This window comes from Bemisia tabaci, chromosome 5 (assembly GCF_918797505.1).
Source record: "Bemisia tabaci chromosome 5, PGI_BMITA_v3".
NCBI lineage: Eukaryota > Metazoa > Arthropoda > Insecta > Hemiptera > Aleyrodidae > Bemisia > Bemisia tabaci.
Window position 1 is genome coordinate 31,184,529 of NC_092797.1, and position 21,305 is coordinate 31,205,833.

At 39.8% G+C, this 21,305-nt stretch overlaps 1 protein-coding gene across 2 annotated transcripts in view; it reads right to left on the minus strand.

Annotated features, from left to right (window-relative positions):
* RhoGEF64C (Rho guanine nucleotide exchange factor at 64C) overlaps positions 1–21,305 on the minus strand; it is a 263,281-nt gene that overhangs the window by 217,857 nt on the left and 24,119 nt on the right. For both annotated transcript variants that reach the window (XM_072300547.1, XM_019051947.2), the window contains exon 2: positions 21,035–21,076. The gene's annotated coding sequence lies outside the window, so the exon portion shown is untranslated. The remainder of the gene's footprint in view (positions 1–21,034; positions 21,077–21,305) is intronic.

Consider the following 21,305-nt stretch of genomic DNA (forward strand, 5'->3'; position numbering starts at 1 on the left):
CAATTACGGGCACAATTTAATGTATGATCCTAGCCTTGCTTCTGACGACACAATATTAACAGATTCTTCATCCTACAGCCCTGCAGAACAACGGGTTCCTATAAAAGTCAACAGATACTTGCTTAAAAGTCTCATCCTATAAAGGACCCCGCACGGTTCTTATGGAAAATTGCCCTCGGTCAAATGCGTTGAAACTTCAGTATGTTGTGCAGCATGTCATCGTGAACAAAAGTTCCAATAGGCCAAACAAGATCCCATGTGCGGTTTTCGAGATATTCGCCGTTTTATGTGCGTAAACGGAGGTTTCGCGCGCTCCCGCCGGAGCCATACCATTGTGCGGAGCCGCTCGTGCCCTTCCCTCCCAGTCACTCTCCGCTGCCCCGCCGCCCATACCTTGGCTCCTCTATCGCTCCAACTACGACGCTCACGAGGCTGCGCCCATCATTACCGGACCGCGCCCGCACGCCGTCTTCTTACGCGGCCTCTTCTTCGGTCATGTCGCCTCTTTTTCTCATCGATCCTTTCTCTAAGTCTTCAAAAACGTTTAAGAAGTCCATTTTTACTAAACGTGATAATGCTAATATCACAAATAATACAAAAAGAGAGGAAAAACAAATGATGATCCATGCGAAAGTACGTAGGAGAGTTGGAATGTCTAAGAGACGTTAAATAAAACAAACTATTTTTATTCTCTTTCCTTTTAGGCGTAAATGGTCACATCTTAAGTCGCTCCAACTTGCAGCACCACCTTATCAGCCATCTTATTATCTGCTATGGAACCTGGAGAAAACTCGTACTCACAAAAAGCCGCGTACGCGCATGAATGTTACGGTCGACCTGCAACTCTTTTTCATCATCTCTATGGAGTTTGTCTTGGATGTACGATCTGATTAGAGGATACGATCAGCAGATAATAAGATGGCTGATAAGGTGGTGCTGCAAGTTGGAGCGACTTAAGATGTGACCATTTACGCCTAAAAGGAAAGAGAATAAAAATAGTTTGTTTTATTTAACGTCTCTTAGACATTCCAACTCTCCTACGTACTTTCGCATGGATCATCATTTGTTTTTCCTCTCTTTTTGTATTATTTGTGATATTAGCATTATCATGTTTAGTAAAAATGGACTTCTTAAACGTTTTTGAAGACTTAGAGAAAGGATCGATGAGAAAAAGAGGCGACATGACCGAAGAAGAGGCCGCGTAAGAAGACGGCGTGCGGGCGCGGTCCGGTAATGATGGGCGCAGCCTCGTGAGCGTCGTAGTTGGAGCGATAGAGGAGCCAAGGTATGGGCGGCGGGGCAGCGGAGAGTGACTGGGAGGGAAGGGCACGAGCGGCTCCGCACAATGGTATGGCTCCGGCGGGAGCGCGCGAAACCTCCGTTTACGCACATAAAACGGCGAATATCTCGAAAACCGCACATGGGATCTTGCTTGGCCAATTGGAACTTTTGTTCACGATGACATGCTGCACAACATACTGAAGTTTCAACACATTTGACCGAGGGCAATTTTCCATAAGAACCGTGCGGGGTCCTTTGTTAAGTTAAATTGCGAGAGAGTTACAACGCAACAATACTGAATAAAAATAGCTCTTGTAAATATAGACCAAATTGTACATTTTATGCGTGTTAGTCCAGTCAATCTAGCTTTTTACCTCGGACAAATTAGCACAAACTTTTCCTTTGGTATATAGGGTCTCTAGGTACCCAATAAGACAGAAAAAAAGTTTACCAAAAAATTCCACCGGGAAAGTGGTCAAATCGCAGTTTTTCAAAATGGCGGCTTACGGCAATTTTCAAAGAGGACGTACATACGGATTTCCCTTTATAACTCAAAAATAATGCGTCAAACCAAAAAAATTTGGCATTAGTTTGAAAGATCATAAAATTTTGATTAAGAATAATATACAAAACTTAGGCTTTTCTTATTTTTTTCTTTCCGAATTTTAATATTTAAAAACAACAACCGGCAAAATCTGCTGAAAATTCACGATTTCTCGCGTTCTTGACCAATTTTAGGTCAAAATAATTAATTTAAGGTTAAAACAACGGCACCACTGAAAAGTACGCTAAATTTTACATAAGTATACCCATTCATTTTACCTTTTCATCTTATATGACCTCATTGTGAGACGAATCATTCAAAAGCATGAAGTCAATATTCAACTACAAATTCAGCTGTTTTTTTCCGTTTCCAGCGCTTTTGATCAATTATTTTTCGACAAAAGTATAATTTATATATACTTTTTAGAAAGGTAATGAAATTTGCAAGACAAATAACACCCTGGTTTTCATTTAAATTTTACAACATGTACCTGAAAAGCGTATTTAAGGGAATTACGCTAAAAACTGATCTCTCTAGAAATTTCAGAATTTCAACGATTTTCGGCTTTTTAACAGCTGGAAACTGAGGATCTGATTCAACGACGGTAATCATCGTTTAGAGCATAAAATTTCCAACAAATTGCATACCTGAAATTACTGGTTTGAATTTTTTAAAGAGGGTTAGATATGGCGTTAAAGTTGTCTATTGGAAAATCCGGCTGCTCGGTTACGAACCACTTTCTTAACATATACTCAAAATTTTTAAGTTTAGTAATTTTTGTTTGAAGTAAATTTTATGGTACCAATGTAATAGCACATGGAAGTTAAAAAAATGTCCATGAATAAATTTTTAAAGGTATTTAAGTGTACTTAGAAGCCAATTTTTGAGACGGTGAAAATTTACAAATTGAATAATAAGGCTTTTTCTCAGGTTTTTGTGGTTTTTCATGGCTGCAAACAATTTTTTTCATCAAACCATGGTAATCATCAAAAAGCTGATAAAATTTTATGTAAGAAATGTACCTTTATTTGAATTTTGGCGTCTCTCGTGAAAATGCGGAGGCAATGTTAAAAAAAAATGGAATTTGCCCGAAAAAAATTTTCCCGCGATTTTTCTTATTTTTTACGTGTTAAAAGGAGTTTAAGAAAAAAAACAAGGTAAGAAATGAAAAGTTCATAAAATTTTCTATAACATAGGGCTAGTGAAGTTTGCCGTAAAGTCTTATTGAGGGGTCCTAGCACTGAATTTTGGTTTAAAAAAAGTTTAAAAAAAATTGATGAAATTTAATTTTTTAGTTATTTTTGAGATTTTATCGCTTTAAAATGAGCTTTAAAGTTAAAATGAATAATGTAACTGAAAAGTACGTTAAATTTCGGTCTAGAAAAGTGTGTTCAACATCCTTTCAAGTAATTATATTTGCCGGTAGGATAATTTCTTCTGGGATCAAAACTGACGCTTTTCTGAAAAAAGTCCATTTTTAGCTCCATTTTTCTAATTTTTAAGCATTTTAGAGGGGTCTGATCAAAAAACCACTGTAACCACGTGAAAGTACATAAAATTTACAATAAGATTAGGTACCTTGTTTCAAAAATTTCGATAATTTTTGTGTTTGACACGGCTTTATTTAAAATTGTCAAAAATGGCAATATTTACAGAAAGTTGATTTTTTATGCTAAGCACTATCCCTTTATTGGATTGGGTTGTATAATGAAGGCAGCTCGGGGAGCGGGTCTTTTTGCGTTGGAGGAATCAATACTAAAACTAATAATTATAATAAATTCAATACAACATTGAAAGTTTAGAACCTTTGGGCGGTCAACTCTAGCGAAAGCGCAAATAAGGATTAAAACGCGAGTACAGGTACGCGGGAAGGGGATGTCAACAGGGGAGACGGGTAGCACCTGTGCTTTAGGTGACGTAACACAGGCTTGTGTGACTTTATGCCCGGCTTTTCTTTAGAATGAAAAGTTCATTAATTGAAAGTTTACCGACCTGCCTCCTGTCGTCTGCTTTTCGATCGCTACGTGAAAGGAATCGAACTCAATCTTCAACGGGTGAGTTCAAAGTTTTGAATCTACTTCTACATTTTTCTAAAATCTGTATTGTGTTATAATAAGTCCAGAATGAACCTTTCAATATATTCACCGAAAAAAAATTGAAGTTAATTTAACATTCTGGATGTAAAAAAAGTGTGCGAGAACTTACAAAATGCTAAAATACCTGCCACAGCAGTTACTTCAGCAATGCCAAGATGTAAAATTAAGTGCTGTGGCGGGTAATTCAGCATTTTATAAGTTCTCGCTCACTTTTTTTACATTCAGAATGTTAATTTAATTTCCTTTTTTTTTTCGGTGTTCAATAAGTATGCGGGCCTGCTTGCCTGTGTTGTTTACTAAATAAGATGTGAGATCTGGTTCACCGAGATCAGGAAACCTGTTGCTAAAGCCAATTGTAAATCAATGAAACATGATAGCAAAAAGGAAGCGGAAAATGAAGATAATTAGTAATTCAAATAGTCCTTTCCGAAATTGCTTAACTGATGTAAGAATGAAAAATTCCCCTCTCTTTCCTCCACCGGATTATCAATCAATCTATCAATGCAACAGGGAAACAATGAATCGATTCTGATGCTTAGTAAAAGAGAATAGGTAAGGGTTTTCGAGAACTCGTTGGCTTTGAATCTCAACTAAGAACTTAAAGTAATGACATATTGTGAGGAAGTAAATTTTCAAAACAACTTGGGTATGAAAGTTTAAAAGGCCGTTTTCTCTGGAATTGCCTTTATAATTTTGTTGCATCTTAGAGAGTAGAAATTCTTCGATGAGGTAAAATAGTGCGTGTCATCCTCAGCTTATGAGAGCATTTTTAAAAGAATTTTCGCGGTAATGTGATTTGTAAGAACCCAAATCATTTTAAACTGTTCGAACATATTTGGAATGACAAGTCGATTTTTTCGAAAACTGCACTTATGCGCCTTTTCCTTAAGCCTCTCAATTACTTTTTTACCCTTTCTTATTAACTTTTTATGTCATCAAACCGAAACCAACAAACTTTGGTAAAAATACCGGGTAATACTAAGTTTCTTGAAAATAAGTCGATAAACAGGTATGTTACAAATTAAGGCCGCCATCTTTTTTCCGCCATCTTCTTGCCGACATCTTGAATTTTGATTTTGACTACAATTAATATCAAATTCAAAATGTACAGGTCAAAATACCAGGGTATACTGAGTTTCATGAAAATCCGGCGATAAACAAGTAGTTTCCAAATTATGGGCGCCATCTTTAATTTTTAAAAATTATGGCCACCACCTTCTTCCCGCCATCTTTGATTTCAATTCTGGTTAGAACCAACACCGAATTCAAATTCTCTAGGTCAAAATACAGGGTTTTACTAAGTTTCATGCAAATCAGTCGATAAACAGGTATCTAACAAATTACTGCCGCCATCTTCTTTTCCGCCATCTTGAATTTTGATTCAGACTAAAAGTAACGCCAAATTCGAATTTCCTAGGTCGATATACTGGGATACACCAAATTTCATGAAAATCTGCCGACAAATAGGTGTTTTGCAGTTTTTTTCTCAGAATCTTTAACTGCGATAGTCTAAACGGTGAACGAATCAGATAAGCCCCCCCCCGGGGTCCACCATCCCTCTAAGTGCTTCTCCCTTTACTGTGTACCATGGCTATCAAATTAATAACAAAATTTATTTCAAAAATAGTCGAATATTCGGGAAAAAGGTTCACACTGATCGAAATTCCAGCCAAAATTTACAAAAAGTAAAAAATGTCAAATTTGACACCATTCCATAAAGGCCCTATAAAGGTCTTTAACCGTCAGTTAAATTTTGATGTAATATGTGTTTTCAAAAGAAAATTTCATGCTCTTTCCAATGGTACCAACAGTTTTGAGAGAAAAAATTCTTCCATTGCTGTATCTTAAAAGTTACAAACCAAACTTGAAATTTCAAGAAAATTCTAGTCTTTTTTTTCGGTGTCTGACCTCGTAGCTCGGCACCAACAAGTCAAAATTAAAAAAACTAATATATATTCGTGAGCAGAATTTTATACTCTAAAAAAAACGACAGGAATGATTTTTTTCACTGGATGCACTAGAATCACGCAAAATCGGGAAAACGGTGACGAAGTCAACAATCTATTTATCCGTTATTTCAGACGGCCGCCATTTTGTCATACGCAATTTTGACTGTGTTCCCGAGGGGGGCTAATGGTAAACTTTTTTTTGGGGGCTCTAGACATGTTTTGGAGCGCTTTAAAACACAAGAGAAGTTTGTGCTAATTTGTCCGAGGTTAGACCCTTTTTTTGGCTAGATTGACTGGACTATGTGGCTCAACGTGAGATTTGGCAAAGTTACGCCCGTCACTCCTGTCGAATTATACACAATCCACTCTCAATTGCATGAATTCTCAATTCTCACAGCCATTCTTAACGCTCCACCTAAAATTCACCCACGGTCATTACACAACCTCTTTGTTTGCGTTGAGCTTTCAGTACGGATCAAAACATTTGAGCCCATTGCAGAGCTCGATAGAATGGTAACGTCGCGTCAGTGTTGAAAGCTTATTGAGCGGATTAAGATTGGTATCACGAAAAAAATGGTTATGATTTTGTCCCTTTTAGATAGAATTTAATATATCCATGAGTTGACGGAACATGCACGGGGGCGGGGATTGTGCACAGATTTGGAAGACTAAGCCGAAATTACAAATCATTAAGATTAAAAATGAGAGACGGCGATAGTGGGCAAGTAGTTGCGAATGTTTTAAAAATTGGGAGAAGCTAGTCAATAAATAAAGAGTGGAAATTCAAAACCTGGTAAAGCGCTATCCAGCGTTGCTAAGTTATGCATGGTATTTCATCTAATGATGAAACAACTGAAATGGACTTACGGATTAATTTTGAAGATTTTTTGAAGGGAGGGGAGGGGATTAGGGAGAGTATTTCCCCTGGTTTAACAGAAAAAAATTCACAATACAAGGTATTATGGACCAAAAAGCGAGTTTGCAACACAAGCTAACGGCCGTTAAAAGTTCGGAGACTTAAACGCGGAGTCAACAAAACAAACCACGAATTACCACACCATCTACCGGCGGCAGTATTTACCAAAGTTTTCATAAAATTCCTTGTCTTCTTACTGAGCGGATTTTGGTCTCATATCCATAGCTAGAATTGCATTTGCCAGTCCACTGTATTCTCTTCAAATGAGAGAAAGAGGTGAAACAGATGAAAACTGGTGCATCTCAGGAGCACCAACGCTTACCGGGTTTCGGGTTTGGAACTTAATTTATTCATCAGAAAAACTTTCTGCAAAGGAACCGCAAAAAGCCCCTCCCCCTTGAAACCTAATTCCCTGTCCTCGACTATCAATATATGTTAAGTTGCATCTAGCATCTAATTGAAGGTATACATGCCCAGCTGTGCATTTCAGGTACAAAAATCGAAAACACTTCAATAGCGTTATGTCATTTCATTCAGATTCAGGGAGACTTAATGATAGAGTTCCAATTCAGGAGTGGAACTTGGCAGAAGAAAAGTTACCCTCTAGACTAGACTATTTTTGTAATTTTAACAGGAATTGAACATTTTAGATCGAAAACGACCCAACTCGGGTTATTTTACGATGTTCATTTTTAGGCGTAGTAACACTCTTTTTCCGGGTGTTACGCAGTTTCTATCGTGTCCTGAAAATTTTCATTTTTCCGAGATGGATCGTTATCGTACTAAGAAATTCAATTCTAGTTCAGCTCAGAAAAGATAATTTAAATGTCTCTATAAAAATAGTCTAGAGGGAAGAAAAGTTACCCTCTAGACTATTTTTGTAATTAGAACAGGAATTGAACATCTTAGTTTGAAAACGGCCCAACTCGGGTTTTTTTTTACCATGTTCATTTTTATGCGTATAGTAACACTCCTTTTCCGGGTGTTACGCAGTTTTTATCGTGTCCTGAAAAATTTCGTTTTTCCGAATTGGGTCGTTATTGAACTAAAAATTCAATTCTAGTTGAGCTAAGAAAATAACATTTAAATGTCTCGAGATGGAATGTTCGATGAATCGTTAGTATCAAAAAGTTATCATCTTGAGGTACCTTTGCGTCAAAGTTCTTTCCATTCCGCCATTTCTCCATGGGACGTTTCACGGGATTTTTCCCAAGTTCGAATCGCAGGAATGAAACTTCTGCGCTTTTGTCTACTTAAACAACACAAAAAATTTTCTTCTCCTTTTAAAGTCGTTCCTGGGACTCCACAATGACTCTTAAGTTGGCACTGGGATTAATATTAACTAACTCAATATTTTTCCCAACTTCGCAGGTGAGATTTCTCCCTAGGACAAAGCCCATGAAACATCGCGTGGAGACAAGGCGTTTCATTTTAAAGTCTTGCAATAGTTTGGAAACTTGTTGTCCAGATCGATCGAAAGGCTCGAAAAAGCCCTGCATGCAAAATCAAGCCTCCGGACCAATAAAAACAAGCGCAATGCGTGTAAATAACCATACAAGGATAATCGCGAGTTGAGCGCAGCCGAGTTGGACAATTCGAGGATTCGCTGAAATTTGAAAACGGTATCAGGTAGCGAGTCGGTGTGAGAACCCAAACATCGGTCGAAACTACTTTCACTGTTGAGTCACGGCATTTGGACTTTCGTTTTTTATTGCAATTCTCCTTGGATTGTTCGCATATCGGGCGCCGCGGATTCGGCGAGGAGCGGGGAGGGCTTGGCGCTGGCGGGCGGCTTGAAACGCGGTCCGACCAGCTGCAGGTGCATGGCTTAAGCTCAGCTTCGAAACGATGCAGCTCTGCCGGTCGAGATGGATCCACTTTGCACAAGTTTAGCCGACCTTGGCAGAGTGGCGCGCGACAAAAACGACCACCCTGTGGCACTTCTCAAACGGCTCAAGGATCAAGCTTTATTTTCTTAAGTTCACGACATTTTGCTTGGCTTTTGGAACTGTCGCATTACTGAAATCATTACATTAAGCTGGATGGAATAAATCCAAAACAACTTGGTTAATTTGATAGTGACCTTAGACATCGAATACCTATCGCTTCTGCTTTCGGAAGACTTCAAACTCATCACTGGAGAAAAAAACCACATTGGATTTAGAGTCCAGACTCTTAAAAACATCGACAAGAAAAAGTACTCCTGATTCGATCAGAATCTAGCTTAAATGAAGAACCAAGCCTCTTAATTTAAGCGGATTTCGTTTTGATTCAAGCAAAAATCCGATCGAATCTAGAGTATTTTTTCTTGTCAATGTTTTCAAGAGTCTGGACTCTAGATCCAATGTGATTTTTTCCAGTGTAGTTGTGAGGATGGCTGCTAATGCTCAAAAAATACTGATTCACACTGTTAAAAATCCCGGCGCGAAATTCACGCTTACTCGGTTGCTATTTTGACCCTGGCTGGAGTAAAAATCTGGCAGGGAAATGTAAAATGGAACTGCCGCAGCGTGATTTGAACCCGGGTAGGGATTGTGACAGGAGAATGTCTTGCCGCTTTGCCATTCGACGCGGATACTGGAGAAGAATGAATTTACGCTACTTGAGGAAGCTTAACTTATTCGTCCGTCGTTGGTGATATTCACGCTCTGATCTATTCACTCAGAGTACGGCGCGAAATTCACGCTGGATTTTTTTTTCACGGCGGCTATTCACTCAGAGTAAATCGTTGATTTTTAATAGTGTTGATACGACTGGTCTCATTTCATTGGACAAGAGAGTTTTAAAAATCTGGCTTTACTCACTTAGAAGCAGTTTGGGTGAAGAACTCCCATGAAAAGAACGGAGCTGCTTACCTGAAAAAAGAAAAATATAGAAGACGTTAGATTTGCACGAAACCATGAAAAAACGGCAATATAGAAATGCATCTCTTAGAAGAGTGTATGCTACGTGAGTGTCCTTTTGGAGGCAAAACTATACGTATTATAACCTACCATTATCTTTCCGAAAACAGATGACACGTTGAATTTATCTCTGTCACTGAAAACATCGATTATGCCTCAGTTTTGAAAGATTCATGGTATTTCTGTGCCACATATGTTTTTAAAGTCGGGGATTCACAGTAAGTAATTCAAGTAAATCATTGATTTTTAACAGTGCACACTGAAACTTGGTTACCTGAACTAAAGTTCGGCTTCAAGGATCGAACGTATTGATTAACAGAACGAAACAGCTTGGTGTTCCGTATACAACAAAATTTCTGTGAAAGAGGGCGATTCACCATGATATATGACCTTAGCGCGAGGGCCTCCACACTTCAAAACCTTTTTAGTTAAACGAAATTCCCCCCTCACCTCTACGTTTCGACAATTTTCACTTCATCCACGGCCTCTATATATCGTGAACCCAGAGATAAAGCGAAACCTTGCGTTGGGTTAGGCTAGGTAATCTCGCCAATGGTGGAAACTTCTGCTTTCGAAACTTCAACTTTGAATTGTTGAACATTCTATTTTTTTTTGTGCGCAAGCAAATTTTTGGTGCATTGTTTGGCGCACTGCCTCTCCTTAAGCTCGTTATCTACCTAAAAAGTCCCAACAGCCAACCAAAAGTTGGATGACTATACTTCTTTGGAAAAAAAAAAAAAAAAAAAAAAAAAAAAACATTGGATCTAGAGTCCAGACTCTTGAAAACATTGACAAGAAAAAATACTCTTGATTCAATCAGATTTTTTCTTAAACCAAAAGGAAATCCGCTCAAATTAAGAGGCTTGGTTCTTGATTTAAACAAAAATCCGATTGAATCAAGAGTATTTTTTCTTGTCGATGTTTTTAAGAGTCTGGACTCAAGATTCAATGTGTTTTTTTTTTTTTTTTTTTTTTTCTAGTGCGGCATATTGTCGTCCATAAGGAAACCGTCGAAACCCCGAAAGTAAAAGTTTCCACCTGTCGTCAAAAGGTTAATCGAGGGGTCGCTATTCGTCAATGGGTGATCCTCAGCGTAGCCAAAGTCTACAAAGACCGGTTTGTTTGGTTTGTTTACATTCGTCGTCTAAATCCCCGGGAGAGCTCGAGAGTGATGAGGCCAATCAAAAAGCGGCGCTAAGATGGCAGCACTCTCCCTTGCAAGGTACTCTATTCCACCTCGGCGTAAGCGCAGGGCGCCTCGGAAGACACCGGGGGAAAGGGGGGGGGGGCTCGGCGGCATGGCTAACAGACAATAATCACATAATTTAGTAACCTTGACAGGAACAAAAAAGACGGCGGCGCAGGCGCGAGCGCGCGGATGAAGTATCAAACTAGCTACTAGTTTAAGCGTAAGCGCGCGCGCGGTAAAAGTAGTTTCAGAGTGGAGACTCTCCCCATCGCGGGCTCTGGCCTACTTACCTAATTTCTCCGGCGGCAGAACCCGGCGTTTCATTCTCTATCGGCTAATTTCTCTCTCATTTCACCACTTAGATAATAGGAAAGAATGGAGCCGAACACCCTGGAACCTCATCATCCGAGTAATTAATCTCTCATCAGAGTCTATTCGGGGATCGCGACGCCCGCCGCGCGGCTGGCAGCCGGCAGCTTCCCCGGGCCTCGTGGACCGGGACCACGCGGCTGCCCTGTCGTGCTACGGAAGAACGCCGTATCAACATTCGAGAGTTGCCAAATTTCCTGGGATAAAATGTTTATTTTGTGGGAAAGTTATGAAAATTTTGCTTCGAAATTTTCAGGAGCATTAGGTGACATTGCGAACGAAATTATCTGAAAAATTGGAAGGAAAATGTTCATAAATTTCCCGGTAAATTCGTGTTTTATCAAAGGAAATTTGGCAACGCCTGAAGGTTCATACGGCGCTTTTCCTTAGCACGGCAGTGCCGGTGTTCGGCTAGTAGGAGGCCGCCTGCTCTATTTTCCTAGTTGCCTCGTCGCGCGGGGAATATGATACTACGGTTAAAGACCGGAAAACAAGGTGGCAATGAATATTAAATTTGGCTCCTGAGTGAGATGCTCCGACATGAAAGGGTCTATTGCACTGATACAAAAATATTTGTGTTCTTGTGATACTTTTGGTTAGAGTCCCTTTATACCCAGAGTTACGACAACTCACTTTTGGTTGGGCTGAAAGTGGCCCAAAAAAAATTTCAATTCTGATTGGTTCTCGCTCATGTAGTCACAAACGACTGCACCAAGGTGGCGGTGACTCGAATGTGAACAAAAATAATGAAAATATTACCTAATTATGGTTTATCAAGAGTAAATTGTTATTTCCATCGGTCCAAAATGAAAATAGATAAAGAAATTATTCACAAACCAATCTCATTTTCTTTTTAATTGATCAATTTTGTTGATGTAGTTGTTTTTGGATGACAGGATCGCAGGATTCCTTATCTTTATCCCTCAATATCGTTCGTTTGGGTGCACTCGTTTGTGCCTCCATGGCTAGCCAAGGCCGGCTGCCAGTCAGCTGATAATCGAGTTGTCATACCTCTGGGTAAAAGGGACTTTATACGGCCTAGAGTACCTATATTGAGAGAGTATGGCCACTGGTGTTACCACCTCTGATTGGCTCAGCCATCTTAGGCTGAATAGGGCCCTTCCGACCCCAAAATGGCGGACGCCATAAATTAATGTAATGAAAAATGACTCAAAATGTAGTTTTCTTTGCTTATCGTAACGAGAAATTTACCCAAATGCACTATTGCGACTTCGTCACATATTCTAAAGGCTAACCGTGTGCAATTTTTGAGAAACATTATCTTCGATGTAGTAAGGTTGGCGGCAAATGCGGTTGGTGATAACCGTCAAAAGTTGGCAATGACCCCCTTCCAGCTACAAAAACTAAAACAAAGCACCACAATTTTTGGGTCCTAAGCTTCTCCATGGAGCCCAGTGGCCATACTCTTTCAATATAGGTACTCTAATACGGCCCTTGGAACTAGAATATTACTTCCCATTTGGCACTAACGTATCCGATAGTCCTTGGGTTCGTTACGATGCCGGCTTCTGGGCGCTTTCATTTTGGCGCGGCGACGCCCGGGCGCAGGAGCTATAGATGCTCGATTGAATTTGCCAGCCACTTATTGTGTGTGGAAATTATCTCCCGCTCGCTAATTGAGTGATCGACCGCTGAAAAGCGCCTCACCGCCGCGCGGAGCGCTGCAGTCTGCAGCCGCGGCGGCGTTTTAACATGTCGTCGAGGAATCGGAAATAAATCGTTGACCGAGTCGCTTAACGGACGAATTCGACGACTTTTGGCACGGTTGATGAGCCTATTTGTACTTTCGTCATAGCCCGAGTGCGATACGGGCTTATTGCTCCCGAGTTTATTGTGGCTGTAAAGCTCGTTATTAAGCTCGTTGCTGCCCGCTGCGCGGATTGGAAAATATCCTCACCGTGAAAAGAGTCTCGGTTGGTTGAGGAGTTTAAACGGCACTCTTGAGCCTCCACTAGCGGATCTTCCACTTGGCGGGGCTTTTAATCACCAAATTGACTTTCTCGATGACAATTTCAAGAGTAAATATCATTCCGGCGCTTTTGAAAGCGTATCAATTTCATCATTTTTAGCGTGGGTTATAGAGTGACAGAGTAGTTGTGCGGCGCCAGTGGAGGGAATAGATCGTATTCGATAGCAGTTCGATGTATCGATTGGTTCAAAACAATAGAATATAACCTCAAACGAAAATTTAAGGATTTAAGCAGGAAAAGCTGAAAATGAGAAAATTTCTAGGAATTTTTCTTTTCATCATCATTTTATACCCATAAGAATCCAAAAAACCTATCACAAGAAACCAGTTCCCTCAGTTCCTAAATTCTAACTGCAGGTCGAGTTTGTTAATTTGATAATGTACCACCAGAGTTGAAGAGAGTTTTCTGGGATAATAAAAAAAAAAGATACGAGCAGAAATTCTGTAATATGCCAATTGAAATTTACCATTCCTCAAATATATCGTCTATAGACAACACATATTGAAAAATGAACTTACTCAAAAGAATGGACAAAATGGACAAACTTTGAACATTCAAAACTAGTCGAATAGGTTAACTAAATCTAAATTTGTGAAATTTAGTTGCATTGAGCTCATTTCAGGACACGGATTCGTTTTGAGGTTCACTGGAAAAAAAACACATTGGATCTAGAGTCCAGACTTTTAAAAACATCGACAAGAACAAATACTCTTGATTCAATCGGATTTTTGCTTAAATTAAGAACCAAGCCCCTTAATTTGAGTGGATTTTCTTTTGATTAAAGCTTAAATCTGATTGAATCAAGAGTATTTTTTCTTTTCAATGTTTTTAAGAGTCTGGACTCTGGATCCAATGTGTTTCTTTTCCAGTGTTTTTTCTGCTGTCTCATTGAGAGACTCTCTTCAAGACGGATAAAATTACTCGAAAACGAATCGTCACATGAATGAAACTGCATTAAAATTAACCACGCCCGTTTCCTTCATTGAGTAAATCTTACTTCCCAACGCCACCCTGCGCGAAACGTAACTTTCTGATGCATAATTAAGTACATACTCCGATTAGCTGAGCTACGATTAGGGACACAGAGATTGTTAGTCGTTACCGTATACGCAAGATGAAGAAATATTGCAGATGAGCGCCTAATTACCAGATTTGGGATCTGTGCGAAGGCGCCTTGTGATAACCAGGTAGTGCATTCACATTCGGATGATTGCGCAGGCAGTGAATCAATTAGGTGCAAGTGGTGTCTGGTTTGGAAATCTGCGATTTGAGCTTTTTTTATTGGCTGTATCTACAGCGCTGCACGAACAGCTCGGTTAATCAGTGCCATCTTACCCAACCGAAGATGTGATTAAGATTTTACTTGAATTCATGAGAGACTTACGTCGAAGACCTGACTTGAAGTTTTTTCGGCGATGTGAACCAGGCTTATTGAGGTTGGGCAAACTTTAGCTAGAGCCGAAAGGAGAGGAGTTTCTCAGCAAGAGTTGCCTAAAAATCACACTACGGCCGGCCGTATACAATCGCGTAATTTATGAATCTAATACTAGCAATGTTCCCTTTCGAAAAATGAAATGATTGATGTCATCCACTCATCTGGCGCGATGGTGCGTACCCTGATGTCGTCCGGGACACGATCAGTTTAACGATCGATTCGATTTTAATAGACGTTGATTTTTAGGTGACGAAAAAACCGACGAATTTTATCTTCGGCTTTGTAAAAAAGGCACGCTGTTCATTTCATGGTAAGTCTTAGCACTTGCTACAGTACTGACACTACTGGTAGCGCCGCACTTGGACAGTACGTGTTATCTTCTACATGCTTAAGTTTCAGGCATACAAGAAATAAAATTTTAAAGTTAAAAATTGGCAGTTAAGGGCACAATTTTACTCAAGACAGCAGAGTACGCTGTGCACACAGATCTCTCGCAGTATAATGTAGACTAACAGGTGTTTTGTCAGAAATTACGTCAATTCTTACTAGAGTCCCTTCATACTGAGAATCAAGACAACACCCTCTCATGGAGTCACAAACGGGAATAAAGATTACACAAATTGAAAGTTTTCCGTAATCTTTGATCGGTTCATTCTCAAATTCCTTTCTCCGCTCCTTCTCTCATTCCGTTTGTTCCTTGTCGAACCCGTTATTCCCCGGTCCATTAAACATTATAATCTTTGCAATCGCTGAAAATATAATCTTTATTCCCGTTTGTGACACTGTGGAGGCCTAAAATACGGGAACCAATCAGAAATGGATTCATATTGTCTTGACTCTCAGTATAAAGGGACTCTAATAATTAGTATAGTTCTTGTTTCAAAGAAATAAGAGGGAAGTTTCCGTTTCAACTGCAAATTCGTTAGTTCATTTAAATTTTACTAGCCAAATTTCGAAAAAAAAAACATGATCTCGAAAATTTGGACGATACTGCTGTCTTGAGTAACACGGGAGTACGGAAGGACGAAATGGTGAATTTTGGTGGGGCCTGCAAGCGCGGGATCGTGGATGACTGGTCGGGTCTCGTATCCAGTTTCACTTTCTTTTCGGGCCCAGCCAGCGCGCTTAAGGAGTCGAGAGAGCGCTTGCCGGTCCGGGCCCAGGTCGCTCTCGGCCCACAGATCCAGTGTGCAAGTGTGCGCACGAAATGCATACCAACATTCAGCGACGACAAAACTGATCGCTCGGATGAAAGTTGTGAATGATAGGACTCTAGCCTAGGTGTTGCCGCGCTCGTCTTTACGAGAGACAGCTTTGGCGCAGAGTCGTAGGCAATAGATCGTATTCGATACAGCAAGCAGGTGAGATTGTATCGATATCGATTGGTTCAATGAGTAAACATAGCCTCAAAATTCTTCTTCTCCTGTTGGTTTATTGGCTTACATATATTCCTTAGGTGGAACCTACAGCCATCTATAGACAAAATTTCATACTTGATATTATAAGAAATGTAGGGGTAAGGAAATGTTTAATAGATAGGGTTATTTGTTTCTTAGCCTGAAAATTCAAATTAGAAATCTAATGTAACGGGTCTTTTGTGATCGAATTTTTATTCTTTCGATCAAATGGCGATGAAAAGTGAAATTGTTAGGAATTTTCTCATTTTCATCTTTTCTAAATTGAATCCTAAAATTGTCCCCATCCTCTTCAATCCTCAATGTCGCCCCTCGTCGAAAGGGGGAAAAAACCAAAGTTTAAGGTTCGTTTCGGTACAGCGCGAGTAAAATAAAATCTGACTGAACTCGTAGAGGTGAACTACGAGAGGCCAAAATGAAAAATGTCCGTTCAGAACAAGTGTTGCAGGGTAATGAGCTTCTTGAATAAAAAAATTCCGTGACAGTCCTCTTGACTTCTTAGTAAATTCTAATAAGAGATTCGGTGATTTTCCAATCATTGTTTTCTTACAAGAGGCACCTATGAGATTCATTCACTTCAAATGTGGAGGGGCGGGGATCCTGATCAGACTTGAGGGAAAAGACCGAAAAAAAATATTAAATCGATGCGCCAGCTCACGGTCACACGACGATTTGTCCACCAAATTATACGGAGGGGTGTTAATTATATCGATCAGAAATGAATATGCAGGCGTAAATACGAGGACTTTGATCCGTTGATTGGCCGTGGAACTTTCTCCGGGAGAGGAGCGGTAACTTCCAGGAGGTTTCTGCAACAAACGGCTCATTCACACGGCGATTAAAACTCGATGAAGCGGGCTGAGGAGGCGGATCGCCGGTATCGGAAATCCGCTCACCTGTTGGTTGGAAACCGAACGAAATTGATTAAAACGCTTGACCGATCTTCTCCTTCGTTGTCAAGTTTCATTCAAGAGTCCACTCAGACAAATAAATTCAACTAAACTTTCTGATAACAAACTAGTAATTTTGGCTGACCTGACCTAACCTCACCTAAACTAAACCAGCCTAACCTAACCTAACTTAACCTGACCTGACCTAACCTAACCTAACCTAACCCAACCTAACCTAACCTAACTTAACCTGACCTAACCTGACCTAACCTAACCTAACACTGTAATAGCCCCTGCAAAAGCTGCATTAAGCTACCAATTTTTATTCATTTTTCATTTAACCAAATAGGTATATAAACATATCGTGACCAAAAGAAATATACGTGAATTAACATTTATGAAATTAATAAGATTCAACGACATAAGATAATACAGATTTCCAGGAAGACCAGGAATTTTGGAATTTTCTCATTAAATAACTTCTCTGCGTGGGTTAAATCATGATAAGAGAGGAGGAAGGACATGAGTATGAAGAAAAAGGAGAAAAGCTAGAAGGAAAGAAAGAAGAGGAAGAAAGCGAGGACAAAAAATGAGAAAAAGACGGAGAGGAAATGAGAAGGAAAGAAAAAAAGAGGAGAAGGAACAAGAAGAGGTGAAAAAATGAGGAGACGAGGAGGAGGAGGAGGATAGAGGACGACGAAAAGAAGGATGAAGAAAAAGACGGAATCGAGCTTTAAGAATGGGAAGAAGAATACCAAGATGAGAGAGATAGAGTGGTAGAAAAGGAGGGTGAGGAACATAAAGAAAAAGAAGAGGCATCCGTCTGCATATAGAAACACAGGGACCGAGCATATTCGTTGTTTCTAAAACGAGCATGAAATATTAGTTTCGTACTGGAAAATGCATTCCAACTGTTAGGATGCTCCATGACAACATGGCAATGGTGCGAATGGGTATGCAGCGCCTTGACCCTGGCTTCCCTGCTTGCTCCTGTGCTCACGGTGCCCACTCGCGCTGCCCCCTGGTCGCCCAAGGTCCATGACCCTCCCCTCCCACCTTCTTTGCCTTTTGCAATTTTATAGAGTTGTCATGCACTTGCTCCGTTGTCTAAGAGCGTCTAATCTCCCGTATTATTGGTTCTCAGGGAACCCGAATCATTAATCACCGGATGGGTTTTTTCTGCCAAAAAACGGTCATCGGAGAGACCTTCAGGGATGAAGAGTCTTCAGCAAGCCAATTTGGCCAGTCGACTTTCGCTCAATCCGAGACGGCAGAGCACTTGGGAAAAAAAGCACATTGGATCTAGAGTCCAGACTCATAAAATCTCGACAAGAAAAAGTACTCTTGATTCACACACATCAGAATCTAGCTTAAATCAAGAACCAAGCCTCTTAATTTAAGCGGATCTCGTTATGATATTCAAGCAAAAATCCGATTGAATCAATAGTATTTTTTTTGTTAATGTTTTCAAGAGTCCGGACTCTAGATCCAATGTGTTTTTTCCAGTGCAAGCAGACCACAATAAAAGGAAATAATGCGAGTGGTTACTAGATTCCTGACGGTGCAAATTAAAAAAAAAAAAATATCACAACCCTAACTATAAACCTAGCTGCTTTCGGCGCCAGATGTAGGAGTATACACCAGTCAGAGGTACGGTTGAGTCTGCCGGAAGTGTGGTTGGATCAACCAAATATCTAGTTAGTGCAACTACTATTGCCTTATATTTTGCGCCAGAATCAGCCAGGAGTACAGCATATTCTTGCTAGAAAATATTTAGAGCGTCATGCGTCATGTGCATTGCTTGGTCGGTACGATTCATATGCTGAACCCTCAATGATCGCGATAGTTCAGAGCACTTTCTCTAGTTTCCTGTGGGAGATAATGCCATAAAAATTACTTTTTTTTAAAAACGCGGGATTTTTCCAAACTCGCTGTAAGTAGTCCATTTGTCGGTGGAATGAAATGAAATAATCTATACTTCAAAAAGATGAGAGGACTTCGAATATGGAGGCTGCGCATTCGGTGGACCTACACTGCCGTGCTAAGGGAAAACGCCGTATGAACATTCGAGAGTTGCCAAATTTCATCCAATAAAATGTTTATTTTGAGAGAAATTATGAATATTTTTCTTTGAAATCTCCTGACACTTAAGATCAAATTACAAACAAACTTATCTGAGAAATTGGAAGAAAAATATTCACAAATTTTCCTGAAGATCAGTGATTTGTCGAAGGAAATTTGGCAACGCCAAAAGGCTCATACGGCGTTCTTCCTTAGCATGGCAGTACAGGCGAATCGTACATCGTATATATTGGCAACAATGTGAGATATTCAACAATGAGAAGGATCCTGCTAACCTTACGACCCGGAGGTTGCCCTCAGCTCGGTTTCAAACTTGCGCGCGCACGAGACAGCCATGATATTGAACTTACTGAGCATGCCGTTGCAGGAGGTCAGCCGGCACATCGGTGGAACGACCCAACATTTTCGTCGACAGTACCAACATTATAAACATTATTTAAAACCGGAAGCAATGACACGCACTCGAGATTTACACCAAGTTTTTTCTTCTTATTTTTTCGCGCTTCTCCGGTGAGGAGTCATCCCGGGTTGCGGTCTCAGGATGTGAGAAAGCTAAGAGGCAGGCGAGGAAGAGAGCATGTAAATTTTTATTTCATCAGAAATCCGATATCTGCGGTTTCCTGTCGCTCTTTTGCCGCCCGGTCTCCGCCGCTCGGTGAGAACGCGGTTTTCGATGATTTTTTTGAGCCTCGCTCTTTCCGTCCTTCAACCTTTCACTCGGAGAGAAGTTAAAGGGTTAATGGCAATATTACTGGCGAGTGAATATTGTCTGTGGATGATTTCAAATTCATTTACAGACGGATATAAAATCGATTACTATTTCAAAATGATGCAATGAGAGCCATTGCACTGGGAAAAAAAAGCATTGGATCTAGAGTCCAGACTCTTAAAAACATCGACAAGAAAAAATACTCTTGATTCAATCAGAATTAAGCTTAAATCAAGAACCAAGCCTCTTAATTTGAGCGGATTTCCTTTTGATTTAAGCTTAAATCTGATTGAATCAAGAGTCCTTTTTCTTTTCATTGTTTTCAAGAGTCTGGACTCTAGATTCAATGCGTTTTTTTTTCCAGTGTAATATCATTTCATTCAAATCTACCGTGTTCCTGGCTGTGTTCTTGCGTTGCCTTTGGTTAATACAGAAGTAAAACACAAACCAACACTTTAATGTTAATTTTGGTACAGTTTGCGATTAGCTTAGCGCAGAAAACTATTGAGGGACTGGGAAAATGCATTCCTCCGATTGCGACGTTGTTAATCACTCCTCATTTTTTATTAAATTTCTTCAAGGAAACTAGCTGGCATTTTATCTTGAAATTGTCAACCGAGGCTAGGGTTATTTTGCGTCTTATTTCCCGTGTTAATTAAACTTTTGTAATGAAATTTCTATCTGTGTACAGCTGCGGTTTTATTCCAATGAAATCACAAAATTTTTCGCGAGGTCGTTGAAAGTTTCAATGAATCCAAAAGGTTATTGGTTTAACATAAAAAAAAAGCATGCACTCAGTATACACATAAATTCACGTGCTTAACATAGTTGCGACGGATGTACACGAGACGCACATTGAGTACAGTATACGTGAAGGACAAAATGCCAAGTTTGAGTGGTAAACATACGCTGTTTCAGCTATTTTCAATTTTTATTGAATCTACAGTGACGCAAAAAAGAAACGAACTCAATTACTAGTACAAATCTGAGAAAAAAGACTCGGAATTGCATCCCTTCACTAGAATTAGTGAAGACTGTAGCTTCCAAGTATAAGCTTTCAGTTGAATTGTAATTTTCTTTCAATATGATTTTGGCACATGCAAGCATCTCTAATTCATTTCCTTTGAAAAGCAGGTCAATTTTCAACTGATGACTTGCTGCTAATCTTTAACCACCTTAAGAATCCCCTAATTTATCACCCCATAAGAGTTTGAATCACCTAATGGTTGACGGAAATGAAATCAAATGAGATAATCAATTCTTACCTTAATTCGTTGCTTTCGTTAATCCATTTCTCCATCCACTATCTGAAACAAAAAGTAAATGTAAAAATTTTACATCAGAAAAAAATAAGTTTGAACTCAGAAAAACTATTTTATCATCGGCGCTAAAAATGGATAACAAGCTCGATTGATTTGAGACGAAAACATACTGAAAACACACACAATCGTGAAACATTTTCGGCGAAAACCGTGCCCCAGAGAACTTTGCAACTCGAACTGAGATTTACGGTTTTGGTTCCTAAAATTCAGCAAG